General features: G+C 53.3%; 1 long non-coding RNA gene across 3 annotated transcripts; it reads right to left on the minus strand.

The window, feature by feature from the left end:
• Positions 1–784: 784 nt before the first annotated feature.
• On the minus strand, positions 785–10,857 carry LOC125409651 (uncharacterized). 3 transcript variants are annotated; one of them, XR_015003705.2, is made up of 3 exons: positions 4,496–4,940; positions 3,224–3,336; positions 785–2,566 (listed from the first exon to the last, which is right to left on the minus strand). It is a non-coding gene; the product is annotated as an uncharacterized LOC125409651 (long non-coding RNA). The 3 variants fall into 3 exon arrangements; XR_015003704.2 differs by lacking the exons at positions 3,224–3,336; positions 4,496–4,940 and adding an exon at positions 10,457–10,857; XR_015003706.2 differs by lacking the exon at positions 3,224–3,336.
• Positions 10,858–12,284: the final 1,427 nt, after the last annotated feature.

Here is a 12,284-nt window from a genome sequence, read left to right on the forward strand (position 1 = left end):
GCCTGCCTTCACTCTGGACTCCATCAACTGCCCGGGGCCAGGGGCAGGACCAGGCGGCCCCAGTCCTGGCAGCAGAGCCCACTAAGTTCCTCCCACCGGCAGCCAGCTCCTCCAACTCCAATGGCACCACCAGCTGTGTGCAGAGGCCCAGGAATGGGGATTTGAGCGTATCCTGTATCCCGCCTCTGAACCCAATACTCCATGCCTTCCCACCAGATTTTGACATCTGCACTTAGTTGGTATCATGCCCTACCTAGAGCAAAATCTCGGTGAGGGGGCAGGCGAAGGTCCTGGCCTCTGGTTACCCAGAGTCCCCCACGACCTTGCTCTACTCCCCGCCCCCATCAGATTTAGGTCTTTAAGCCTTTGTTCTCTTGTTCACTAAGATAGCTGTTCCCACCACCTAGCCGGCTCACCCCTGGTCTTTCGCCTAGCAAATTGCTATGCATATTCCATTTTTATTTTTAAAGATTTGTGTGTGTGTCTGGGCAACTTAGGGAGACCCTGTGTCAAAATAAGTACAAAAGGGACTGGAAATATAGTTGAGATACAATACTTTCGTAGCACACATCCAACCCCAGTCTCATAAAAAGGGGAAACTGAGTCCTGGGAGCAGCAATAACTTGTTCGTGGCCAGTTGGATGGTAGTCACAGGACCTAGAGCAGGGAAGCGGGAAACCTCTTCTGAAAATGTCCAGTGGCCAAGGTTTTTGGCCACAGCTGCAGCTATTCAGCTTCTTTTGCAAAGGCAAACACTAATGATCCACAAATAAATGGACTATCATTGAGTGCCAATAAAACTTTATTGATAGATAGTGTGATGTGAATTTCTATTATTTTCATGTGCCATAAAATATTCTTTTAATTTTTTTCACCAGAAAAGATTTATTTTCATTTTGTGTATATCATAGTTCTGCCTGCATGTACGTATGTGCACCGCATGCATGCATGAAGCCCTTGGAGGCACGAAGAGGGCATCAAAGCCCCTGGAACTGGAGTTATGGTTACTGTAAGCTGCCATGCAGACGCTGGGTCATCTGGAAGACCAGCCAGTGTTCTTAACCGACTCACCTCTCCAGATGGGGGCTTGGCTGACTGATCCCTGGTCTGGGATGAGAACCAAGTAAATTTGCCCCAGCCTTGTTAGAGACCAGGATAGCCCATTATCCCATAAGGACCCAGAGTCTGCTGCACAGAAGGAAGAATTGGAATTATTCTACTCCAGGCACAGTGCATACCCCACAAATGAAGGGAACCGACATACAAACAAACTAGCTAAACCACCGTTGAACCAACTAGCTAGTAATGAGGCCCTTACTCTTGGGTTTGAAGTTAGCAGCTCCCATCTCTGAGCTTTGTTGGGCCTAACTGAACCCTCTTCTTCCAATCTTCCTCACTGACCTGTAGGCAGGCATCTTCCCTACCCACTCCTGCCCACCTGCCCAAGGCTATGAGGGCCCTAAAAGAAGCCCATGGAGTACCTGGGAGCTATAGGTCACCTCCTTAACCTCGCCTATCAAAGTACAGCCCTACCGTCAGCCTGGCGAGCTAACAGAGGAGCGAATAGAGGGGTCAGACTCAGCTTCAGGGTTGAGTACGGTAGGGAGGAGCTTTGGAGCAAACAAAGGACTCTGGTTATGTACCAGGGTGGGGAGGGACTGGGCAGATCCACAGGAGACATTCCGGGAAGAAGAATGTCCAAGACACAGGTATGGAAACAGGAGCTGGCAGAAGACAAGGCCTCCATGAGTTCAGTAGAATGGCCACAAGAAGGTCTTCACTAGGCAGGACAAGGAGCAGCCAGGGTGACACACAACCCTGGAAGGAGCAGAGGGTCAGCAGAGCCTGGATCTGCTCTTCAGAGTCTGCCTGAATGTCAAGAGTCGGGTTTCCATGGAGAAGTGGAGGTCTACACCACCCCTGGCAGGGCCTTTTCCATTCTACATTTAGACTCAGCTTTGTCCTCTTTGGTTGGTTAGTCTTCCATTCATTCCACAAACACCACAGAGAGCTGGGGATTTGGTTGTGTGCTGCACACAAAGCTGGTCTCTCATGCTCCTGGGATTGAGTTTGGTCTCCGGCACACACACACACACACACACACACACACACACACACACACACTACAATAGAAATGTAAAAAGAAAAACCATTACAGAATGTCAACAATCTGTCCTAATCTATCATAGGTGCCCTTTTTAGATCAAGGCTTGGGACAGACATGACCCTTGCTGTCAGGGGACCGACAATCCTGTATGGAAGAGAGGTGATAGCCATATGCATGTGGCTGACGCCATTTCAGAAATCAAGAGGAATGGGTAACGAAATGTTGTGCTCAGGAGACACTTTGGGAGGGCTTCCCCAGGTAGGTGACATAGGCAGCCAAAACCAGAAGATGAACTGAGCATGAGGAAGACCCGAGACTTCCAACAACTCTGGAAGAAGAGGCAGGTTTTCAGTTCCACAGGCCCAGCCTGGGCCACTTAGTGAGGAGAAAGAGGCCTGAAGATATCAATGGCAGAATTCTCGTCTGGACTCCAGCAGGAAGGGGCCAGGTGGCCAGGCCCTGTAGAATGCAAGGAGCTTAGTTACCAGCAGGTTAAGGCTCTAGAGCACATCTGTGGGCGGGGCCTGGACAACGATCGATCTGATTGACCTTTGCAGAGGCCCCTGACTACCTGTGAGCAGCGACCTCGGGAAGGACTGGCAGCGTGAGAGGCCTGTCCTTCCTGGTGGTTGGTATGTGGCCTAGTGTCTGGATCCTGCCAGGTTTTCCCCTCAGACAGAGCAGGCGTGTTAGGCTCGGCAGGACGTGGGTGGTGGGCAGGCCCTGAGACTGCGACTCTTGGCCTGTTTCTGGCGTGGGCTTGGCGTGCGGCCGCGGGGGAGCTGTGTGTGGGCACGTCCTGGGGCTGCCTGCCTGCCATCCCCAGACACAGGAGCTCCTGGCAGACTGGCTCACCTGGGTCCTGCTCTCCTGTGGTGGAAGAGAGCCAGAAGACAAGAAAAACAGCAGGGGCGGGGGGGGGGGGGGCAAAGGAACTCCTGGGGCCCCGAAGCCCAAGGGACAGGGCCCTCTCCTGCTAGGACTTTGTCCATTCATTATAACACTCTGTAAGCAGAGGCCTACTGTGTGCCAAACAACCCGCACATACCACTACAGGGTCATATTGGCAGGAAGACTATCAGGGTACAAGCAATTGTGTTTGGTTCTAGGACAAACCTTGAAATGGGCACACCTTCCACAGCAAAGGCCCCTCTCTGAGGTATGTCAGATGCTGCCCCTCTCTCTGAAGTCCGCAAGTCTTTGGTGGCACCTGGGCCTTCCGGATAGCTCTGGCCACAAAGACATAGAGCAGTGTAGTGAGGTTTAAGGGTGCAGGCTCCCTTAGCGGTTCTTGAGTGAGAGGTGGTTCGCATCTGTATAGACGACCAATGAACACGGCAAAGGGGCCTAGGGAGAGCAAGCTGAGCTATGTGAGCGTCTGTGTGGTGAGCATGGCCCATGCCAACCTGGAGTTCATGTAGGCTGCCGGAAGCAACAAGGCCTGTGCCTGTTCATGTATGTATATGCCTGTGTGGTATATGAGCGCCCGTGTGTCCACGCAAGTATACATGTATCCACACACCAGCGTGCTTGTGTGACTGTGGGTATGCTTGTGTGTATACAGTGTGCACGATGAGCGCCTGAGCCCATGCATATGGGTGTCTATGTCCGCAGCCTTTACTGCCTCAGAACCCCTCTGGGTCTGTGTGGCTGAGCAGAGGCCTTATAGGCTGCATTTCTATCCCCCACCCTCCTTCCTGACAAGTGTTGACTCAGGGCTGGGCAGCCTAGCTTCAGGATTTCCTGGTCAGGCAGAAGTGGTGCGTGAAAACGGAACAATTATGTCCTAAGTGGACCCTGAGGGTCTGAACTGGGCAATGCCCTTTGGGGCTGAAGCCAAGAAACCATGTACAGATTTTAAGCCTGGACTGGGTCATCACAGGCAGCCATAAGAAGCCCTTGTCCTCAAACAAGAGCCATGGACCACGTCCTAAAACATTTCCTTAGGGTTTTTTGGCTGCACAGGCTGGGGTGTAAACAGAGCACACACACACCCCTCCCCACTTAACCCAATGAAGGTAGGAACAGCTCCACGTAAGCAGAACAGAGTTATATACAGGCTCAGACCCCTACCCACTAGGCAGCTGTACCTCTCATGGGTTCCATGCCCCAAAGCCTTAAAAAATAAACGTAAAACTCTGAGAGAGAGAGAGAGAGACGGTCCACACATCCAAAAGGAAGCCAGAGACCCCAAGTGGATTCTACCCTATTTGGGAGCATAGAACCTTTGGAGGTTCTGCCTCACTCAGTGGTAGCTCATGGGAAACGCAGAGTCCTGGGTCACACAACCCCGCCCCCCGTTTAGTCAGCTCTAGGGTCACAACCAGGTACCTCAGTTGTCTACTGAGAGCTGGCTGAATGCGGGGCTTCCAGGGAGCAGCCACTCACTGTGATTAAAGCTGAGCCTCTATTCCGCCTCTGCTCCCATGGTGTGGCCTCAGGACTGGGAATAGGGCTGCGCTCAAGCTGGGAACCGGGGACAGGGAGCAAGGGCTTGCCCTGACAAAGCTGCTATAGCCACTCTTGTTCCTCTGTCACCTCCTTCCTGGAACGGACAGGCCCTCTCTCCCAGCAGGGTCAGCACCAGCAAACAGTCCCACGGGCAGCTCCAGAACGTGGACAACCCATACCCTGGTGAGCAAGACCCATGGTGCTGATCCCCGACTCTCGTCTCTGCATCCTGCCCCCACGCCTATTTCAGTGACACCGGCTTCTCTTTGACCCCTTGCTTTGGTGGGATCCTCTCCTAGCCAGGGTCTAAGGTGTGAGGCTCCAGGGGGTGATCAGTGGGGAGTAAATGGCTTTTGCTGGGGTGCTCCAGCACCCCGCCACAGGCCTGTCCTAAGTCTAGGGTGCTTCAGAAAGCTGGTGTCTTTTAAAGGCACACTGGTACTTCCCCAACCCCCCATACACATACACGGTGGCAGTGGGACGGTACTTGTGTACTGGGTCCTGGTCCAGGCCACACCAGGCAACCACGAGTAGGGTGAGCCATTAATGATTAACTCTGGGCCCGGGCCTTGACCTCGGGGGCCTCTCAGTAAACAGGCCTTCCTGGCCAAGTGTCCACAGCCTGCTGGAGCCCGCTGGGCCCCTCTGGCCCTTCTGCCCCTTGCCCTCTCTGGCGTTCATGGCTCAGGCTCTACTCCCCCCTTCTCAACTGTTCAGCAGAAGCAGTAGCCCTACGGCCTGGACACGTGGGATCCTTTTCCCTAGCACCCCTCCTCGGCCTACCCACTGTTCCAACCCAAACCCCAGGCATAGTCTGTGGTACCTCTGAAATTGGGTTTTCCAGGTGGGAAAACCAGCAGTCCTGACGCCTGTAATTCCTGATGATGGTTCCCGTGGACACGCTGACATGTGGGATTCGCAATGGCATCCGCCATGCCAGTCATACTACAAGGCTGGTCAGGTAGAATTGTGACAGGTAACCATGACTGCATTGTCCTCGCCATCAAAGTCCTCCCAACAGCCACCCTACCTTCAGGTTCTCCTGTCCCTGGCATCGCTGACACCACCCAGGGCTGGCGACATTGAAGCCAGGTATGGTGACCCAGACCTGCTTAACGCCAGCAACTGGGGAGGTTGAAGTAGGATTGCAATTCAACCAAGATCCTGTCTCAATGTACAAGAGCAATGAAGAGGACTGAGGCCATCGCTAGCGGTCGAGCGCTTGCTGCTGTGCTTGAGGTCCCGAGTTCAGTCCCAGCACTTAAAACACAAAAGCTGAGCTTGCCCTGGTTTGGGGGATGGGTAAAGTTGGGGCATCTCTAACGCAGTGCTGGACATTAGACAGGCTGGGTGGCCGCTAGGGTCTTCCGAGAGCATTGAGGCAGGCTCTAGACTTGTGGCCTAACAAGTATGGTGAGGACAAACCCTGATTCAGAGGCCCGATGGAGCAGAAGGCTGGCTGCTTCCAACCCCTCCCTTTCCTGGACCAGGACAGGTTGGGACCCTGGAGGCTCAGTAGCAGATCCTGACCTGGGCAGTGGTAGCAAGATGTGGGAAGTACTGGCCGCAGGCAGAGGCTCCCTGAGCAGGAAGGTACCCCTTCCCCCACCCTCATGGAGACCATGCATTTGCTGCCAACAGACAAGCTCCTCAGCTGTCTGCAGGTCCCCTGGTCCTTAGGCAGGCCTTTCTCTAAGACTTCATCCTCCCAGGGATGGAGGGGCAGGTGACAGGTGCAGGACCCTCTTCCTGCCTCATTACAGACTAGACCTGGGTCCTACCAGGACTTGTTCCTCCTGCTCCACCCGCTCCACCTACTTCACTCTGGCTGGAGAACATTTTGGCCCCCAGGCATTTCAGAGGACAGATCAGGGCTGGCCAATGGGGTTGGTTCTGGTGGCTGAGGCTGAAGTGAGGTGTCTGCTTAGTGCTAAGTCTTAGTTTGAGTCTCCCCAAGGACTAACTTGGTGGCCAGACTCTAGAGAAGAGTGACAGGGGCTTTAGAGGCCCAGGAAGGAAGCCAAGCCAGCAGCCCCCTGGGGTACTGGCAGCTCCAGAGCAAAGGGCAGGTTGGCTCTGGCCAGAGGAAGCAGGGCAGGGGCCAGCGTGAAGATGGAGGCTGGCCTCTCGGTGACTGAACAGATGGGAGGCCTGAGTCCTGGGACCCCACCAGAGAGGCAGAAATGGGGTCAGCAAAGATGCGGGACATGAATCAAAAGAGGGGCAAAGCTACAGGCAGTCCTGACAAAAGGCCACGCAGGGAGAGAAGAGGGGCCACCGGGTATAGGGCGGGCACGGCAGGGATTTAGGGACATCTCCAAACACCCACGACCCAGCATGCACCTGAGCCTGGGGAGTTTCGCAGCAGCCAACTGGGATTGTAGAGTGGAACACTCCTAAGGAGCTACCAAGGACTGCCTCTGACCTTCCCTGCTATTACCCTTGACCTCTTCCCGCAACCTCTTCCCGCATAGAAATCCCCACCTTCCCCACCCGCAGGTCTCACAAGAGAGTTGCTGTGTCTGTGAGTTCTGCTCATGGGTATGTCTGTTGCTATGGCTGAAATCTTGTGTGTCTAGGAGGCTCTCCTACCCAGGACACCCTGGGCATCAGAACAAAGGCTTCTTCCTGAGCCAGACCCTGTGAGGTCAGACCTCGTGGAAGCCGGAATTGCTGAGGCCAGTTCTCTGCTCTTGCACGGGCCCGAGAGACCCTCCTAGGCCATGCTGGAAAAGAGAAGGCCATCGTCCCTCCCTGGGAATCACACAGTGACAGGTGGAGAGAGAACCTGTTGGGCCCAGTGCCTTGCACAGCCAGTATCCAGACTGTGCACTGGAAGGAGTTCCAAGTGCTTCTGAAGTGGGCCACAGAATGTTTCTTGCCCCTAAAGAAGCTCAGTGTGAGTGCGTGCGTGTGTGCATGTGTGTGTGTATGTGTGTGTGGTGTGTGTGCGGTGTGTGTGCGTGGTATGTGTGTGTATCTGCACCCATGTAACACACAACATTCCCTGACCCATGAACTTTATCCGTGTGCTCAGCACCCTTCATTCAGAAATCTCAAGGGCTCCCAATTGCACAAGGGACCAACCCGATTTCTCTGCTGGTCTCTACCAGGCCCCACCCAGCCCATCCCCTGGGGCCCCTTTCCACAGCCCAGTGCAGCCAGGCAGGTCTCCCCTCAGGTGCTCTTCTTCAAGCCAGCTCTGTGCACGTGTTCAGAGGCTTGTGCACCTGGGGCTACTCTGCGTTCGTGGCATCTGCCTCGGCTAGGGTCTGAATTGGGTGAGAAGGTATGCCGGGGAAGAAACCTGACTTGCACTGGTTTGAGCAGAAAAGGAACTCAAGGGTTCTTGCCATGGAAAAATCCAGATGGAGCTGGCTCAGGTACAGCTCTGGATCACAGTCTTAAGGATCCCTCTCGGCTGCCATCACCTCCAGACTAGGTCCCATCAAGAAAGTCACTAGGGTCCCCGTCTCACGATTGGCCACACGAGTGAGGAAAGTGAAGTTGTCATGCTGCCTGGGTGCGTGTCTGGATGAATGCTGACTGATATTTTCCTTCCTCAGAGTCTCGGCTGATAGGTGGGTTCCCAAGGCTGCGAGTAAGTGCCCAGCCTGCTGCCTGGCACACACTGAACCCTCAGCGTAGCTGTCGGCTCTCACGGCAGGGTTATGAGGGTGGAGAATCCAGGTCATTCTGCAGACCTGGACAGGGTTCACCACCGACCAAAGGAATGATTGTGACTGCCTCCCTCCCTAGTCTCCAAGGTCATGAAGTCACAAATGCTCACGTGACATGTACACATGCATTCACATACACACCTAGCCTGACTGCCCCGAGACCCAGCCACCTGCTGGAAAACCAAGAACTGCCTCTTCAAACTAATGATTAAGAATCAGCATCGACTATTCAAACTGAAACTCTCCCAACCCCTCTCTGGAGGGCTTTGCTCTTCTAGAGCCCGTGGGTGAAAAGCTCTTACCATAGTGGAAAATGTATTCTGCCGAAACGGAAGCCTTCCTCAATTTAGCTGAATCACTTTCTGGTGGTTAGGGAAGTCCTGGTCAACTCACGCCTGTCCCCTGATGCCTGTGGGCTTAGCCAGGCTGGGAGACCCCAGTCAATAACCCCCTCAGGCAGGAGCCATGTCTGTCTGAGATCCAGCCCTTGACTCTAAGACTCCCCAGGGCTTGGGTATCCTCTTACATCTGCTTCCTGTCCCCAAGGCAGAAAACCAAAGCCCTACACAGCCGGACCAGGGGCATATCTAGAGATGAGAATGGGCAGGTAGAGGGGGATGCGGAGAGACCTGGGCACACCTGGCAGCTCCCTTGGGCTTGTGGTCTCTGCCTGGACTTCTTGTCAGAGGTGGCTGTGCCTCTGAATGGACACTGTGTCCCTGTGATTCCAGCTTGTGAAGCATCTAGAACATGGCAGGTGCCAGGACCCCAATCCAGCAGTATTCAGGGGCCTAGAGGCCTCAGAAGGGCCTAGTTGCCCAGGTGAGCTTCCAAAGAATAGGGTCTGGAGTTGGTTTCCAGAAGCCAGGAAGAGACCCCAGGTCTCATCTCATGTCCCAGGAGCCTAAGTCCATGGACCGAGGCACTTGGCTCAGATGTGACAGGTACCTGCCTGGCTGGATCCAGGTTGGATGGAGGTTGACTCTTCTAGGGTTCCTGCACCCCCTCATCCTGGGAGACCCAGGAAGAAACAGAGATGTAGCCAATTAGACATTATGTCTTAAATGTGCCAAACCGAAGGTCAGGGAGGCTCTGTGGACAGTAGGTACCTCACAGGTGCCTGAAACCAGTCACCTCGGGGACAAGCTTGCTGGCTTCATTCCTACGTTCCGACCTTGACTCTTCCCTCAGCTATCTGAAGATCAGCAGGAGCTGTTGACAGGGTACGCACGAGCATGGTACAGCAGGTTGAGATTCTTAGTGGAGTCAGAGACCCAAGAACACCCAAGTTCACTTTGGTGAGTTTAAGGGTGCTGAGCCTTAACTGCAGTCTAGCCCAAGGGCTGGCTATGTCCTGGCTCAGTGATTGAAACAGTCCTGTAAGACTCCATCTTTAGCTTGGGTGTCGACAGAAAAAAAGCAACCAGTTTGATGTGACCTTTGTCCCTCAAGCCCCCTAAGGAGATTGCCAGGCTAGAAGCTATTGACATCACTACCTAAGACCCAAAACCAGCAGGCTCAGGGACACCCCCCTCCCCCGCCCTCACTGCAGAGCTCAATGCCCAGCAGGCATCTGCCTGCCCTGCCCCAGGGCTATGCGGCCCAGAGTTCCCCAAGTCCTCCCACACCCACTTGGACCAGGTCCGCTACAGGCTCTGTCAGCCAACATTTGAGAAATTAGGTGAGGGGGGCCTGGGACGAGGGTGAAGAAGGGAACAATTTATGTCTAAAAGTCATCCTAAAATCTTCAACATACTTTTTTTATTTTTCAAAACAAAAAGCTATAAACGTGGGGGGGGTGAACCTAGCATTGTGGGAAATGAGTCAGACAGCCATAAAATGTGTTTTTCTGAGCCGAGGGGATTATTTTACATCTTGTGGCATGAAGACACCAAGAGGAAGCTGTTCTTTAGATCCCTGGTGGGGCTGCACACTCTGCTGGGTTGGAACTAAGTGTCACCTCCCTTCCTGAGCCAGAGACTCTTGTCCCAGAGCAGATGAGTTCCGTGGCTCCGTGGCTGGTTGTCTCCTCCCTGTGCCTCTTCCCTCTACCTCCCCAAACTCACCTCTTAGTTTTCCAAGCCGGAATGAGGTTGTAAACGGATTGTAACTTTAAGACTTGTAGTCTTTGACAACTGGGGTACACTGTGGTGATCCCTTTGGGGATCCCTTACCTCCCAATACTCATCTTAGACAGTTTGGGTGGGGCTGACCTCACCTTTAACGTAGGCAGGGCAAGGACGTGACTCCGCACTGGCCAATCAACACCTTCTATTCTCCTGGATGCAGCATCTGCTTCAGCTGACGGTCGGACCAACTTCTGACGTGGCTGCCAGGTTGAAGGGAGAAATCTGACCATCATAATGAAACCTGCTACTTTGAAGCTGATTTTTGAAAATGATTTCAAAAGGAAATAAGAGGTCTGAGAATGCATCGGTATGCCACTGGTGCTCAGCGAATGGATTTCTTTTCTTCCAGTTCGCTTTTCTGCTGCTCTGATAAACACTCTGGCCAAAAGTCACTTAGGGGAGGAAAGGGTTTATCTGGCTTACGCTTCCAGATCACAGTCTGCCACTGAGGGAGGTCAGGGCAGGAACTGAAGCAGAAACCATGGAGGGACAGTCCTGGCTATGATCTCTGCTCACACCCAGCTAGCTTCTTATATAACCCAGGACAACCTGCCAAGGAATGAAATTACCCATAGTGGGCTAGGCCCTCCTACATCAGTTAACATTCAAGACAATGTCCTGAAGACATCCCACAGGCCAACATAATGGAGGCAATTCTTCAACGAAGGCTCCCTCTCACCTGGTGATTCTTGGCTGTAACCGGTGGATCATAAAAAAACTAGCCCAGACACCTTTCTCGCTATGGAGGACTGTTCTTGAATGCTTGTGAGTGAGGGGCCAAAAATACAACTTGTTTCTTTGGGAGCCCTTTCGATGGCCAGAGGACCAGGTCCTTCCAATGATCACTGTAGCCATCATCCCTTACCCCCAATTGCCCCCCTCTCCCAGCCACGCATCTCCCCTGCACCCCAGTCATAACCGGAGCCCCGTGATGGGCTGTGTTACCTGTAGGGGAGAAACTGAGGCAGGGCAGGAGACAGAAGCTCATCTAGGAACCAGACCACAGTGGCTGGCTCCAGAGATGCACTGGGCTCACGGACTGACTTTCTCTTTTGGAGCAGTGGTGAAGGAGTCGCCCTGAGTCATCTCACGCTCTACTGTGCTCCATGCTTTCCCCCCGGGAAAAGGGACAGGCGCAGTGGGCACCAACCGTTCTCCCACCTCAACATCCATTTCTCTCCTCTAAGCTCCGTATTCATTTTCCTTGAAGACCTTCATGTTCCCCACTTACCCATTCTGTGTCATTTGAGTGGAGAGGGTTGGCCAATCATCATCTTCCTTTCTCCGGCATACAGGGACTCCATCAGTAGGGAACCTAAGGCCCAACAGAGGTCAATTCCAGAACCTGTTTTTCTTTTCTTTTTTTTCTTTTGAGACCAGGTCTCACCTGGAACTTACTCTCTAGCTCTATCTCAAAGCATCCTGGGTACTGGCATTGCACGTATGAGCCACTGCACAAAGTCAGCTGCAGGACTTCAGGTGGAATTGCTCAGAAGTTAATTACTCAGAGGGTGTCTGTTTGGAGATCTTGAGTTATTGTAACCTCCAACCAGATGGAGACGGAAGCCAAAACAAAGACTGGAATAAAGGGAGTAAGGGGGGTGCTCCAGATGACATAGCACCCAGAGACATGTCCTGCTGGGTATTGTTTTCCCATTGTACTGGGTCTGAGTCCCCAGCAGAGCTCAGCACGAGAAGTTTTGCTGAGAGTATCTAGGCCATGCGTCCATATCTGCTTCAGCCACTCAAATTGGACTTTTGGGAACCTCGTTGTTTGGTCGTTATTTTGAGACAGAGCCTCATCATGTAGTTGGCTTCTAACTCACGGCTCCCTCTGCCTCCTCCTACGTAGCTGGGATCACAGGTGTGTGTCACTAGGAGCATTCATAAGCCAGTTATTGGATTGGTGACTAAGAG

The sequence above is a fragment of the Myodes glareolus genome, chromosome 1 (assembly GCF_982192425.1).
Source record: "Myodes glareolus chromosome 1, mMyoGla1.1, whole genome shotgun sequence".
Lineage (NCBI taxonomy): Eukaryota > Metazoa > Chordata > Mammalia > Rodentia > Cricetidae > Myodes > Myodes glareolus.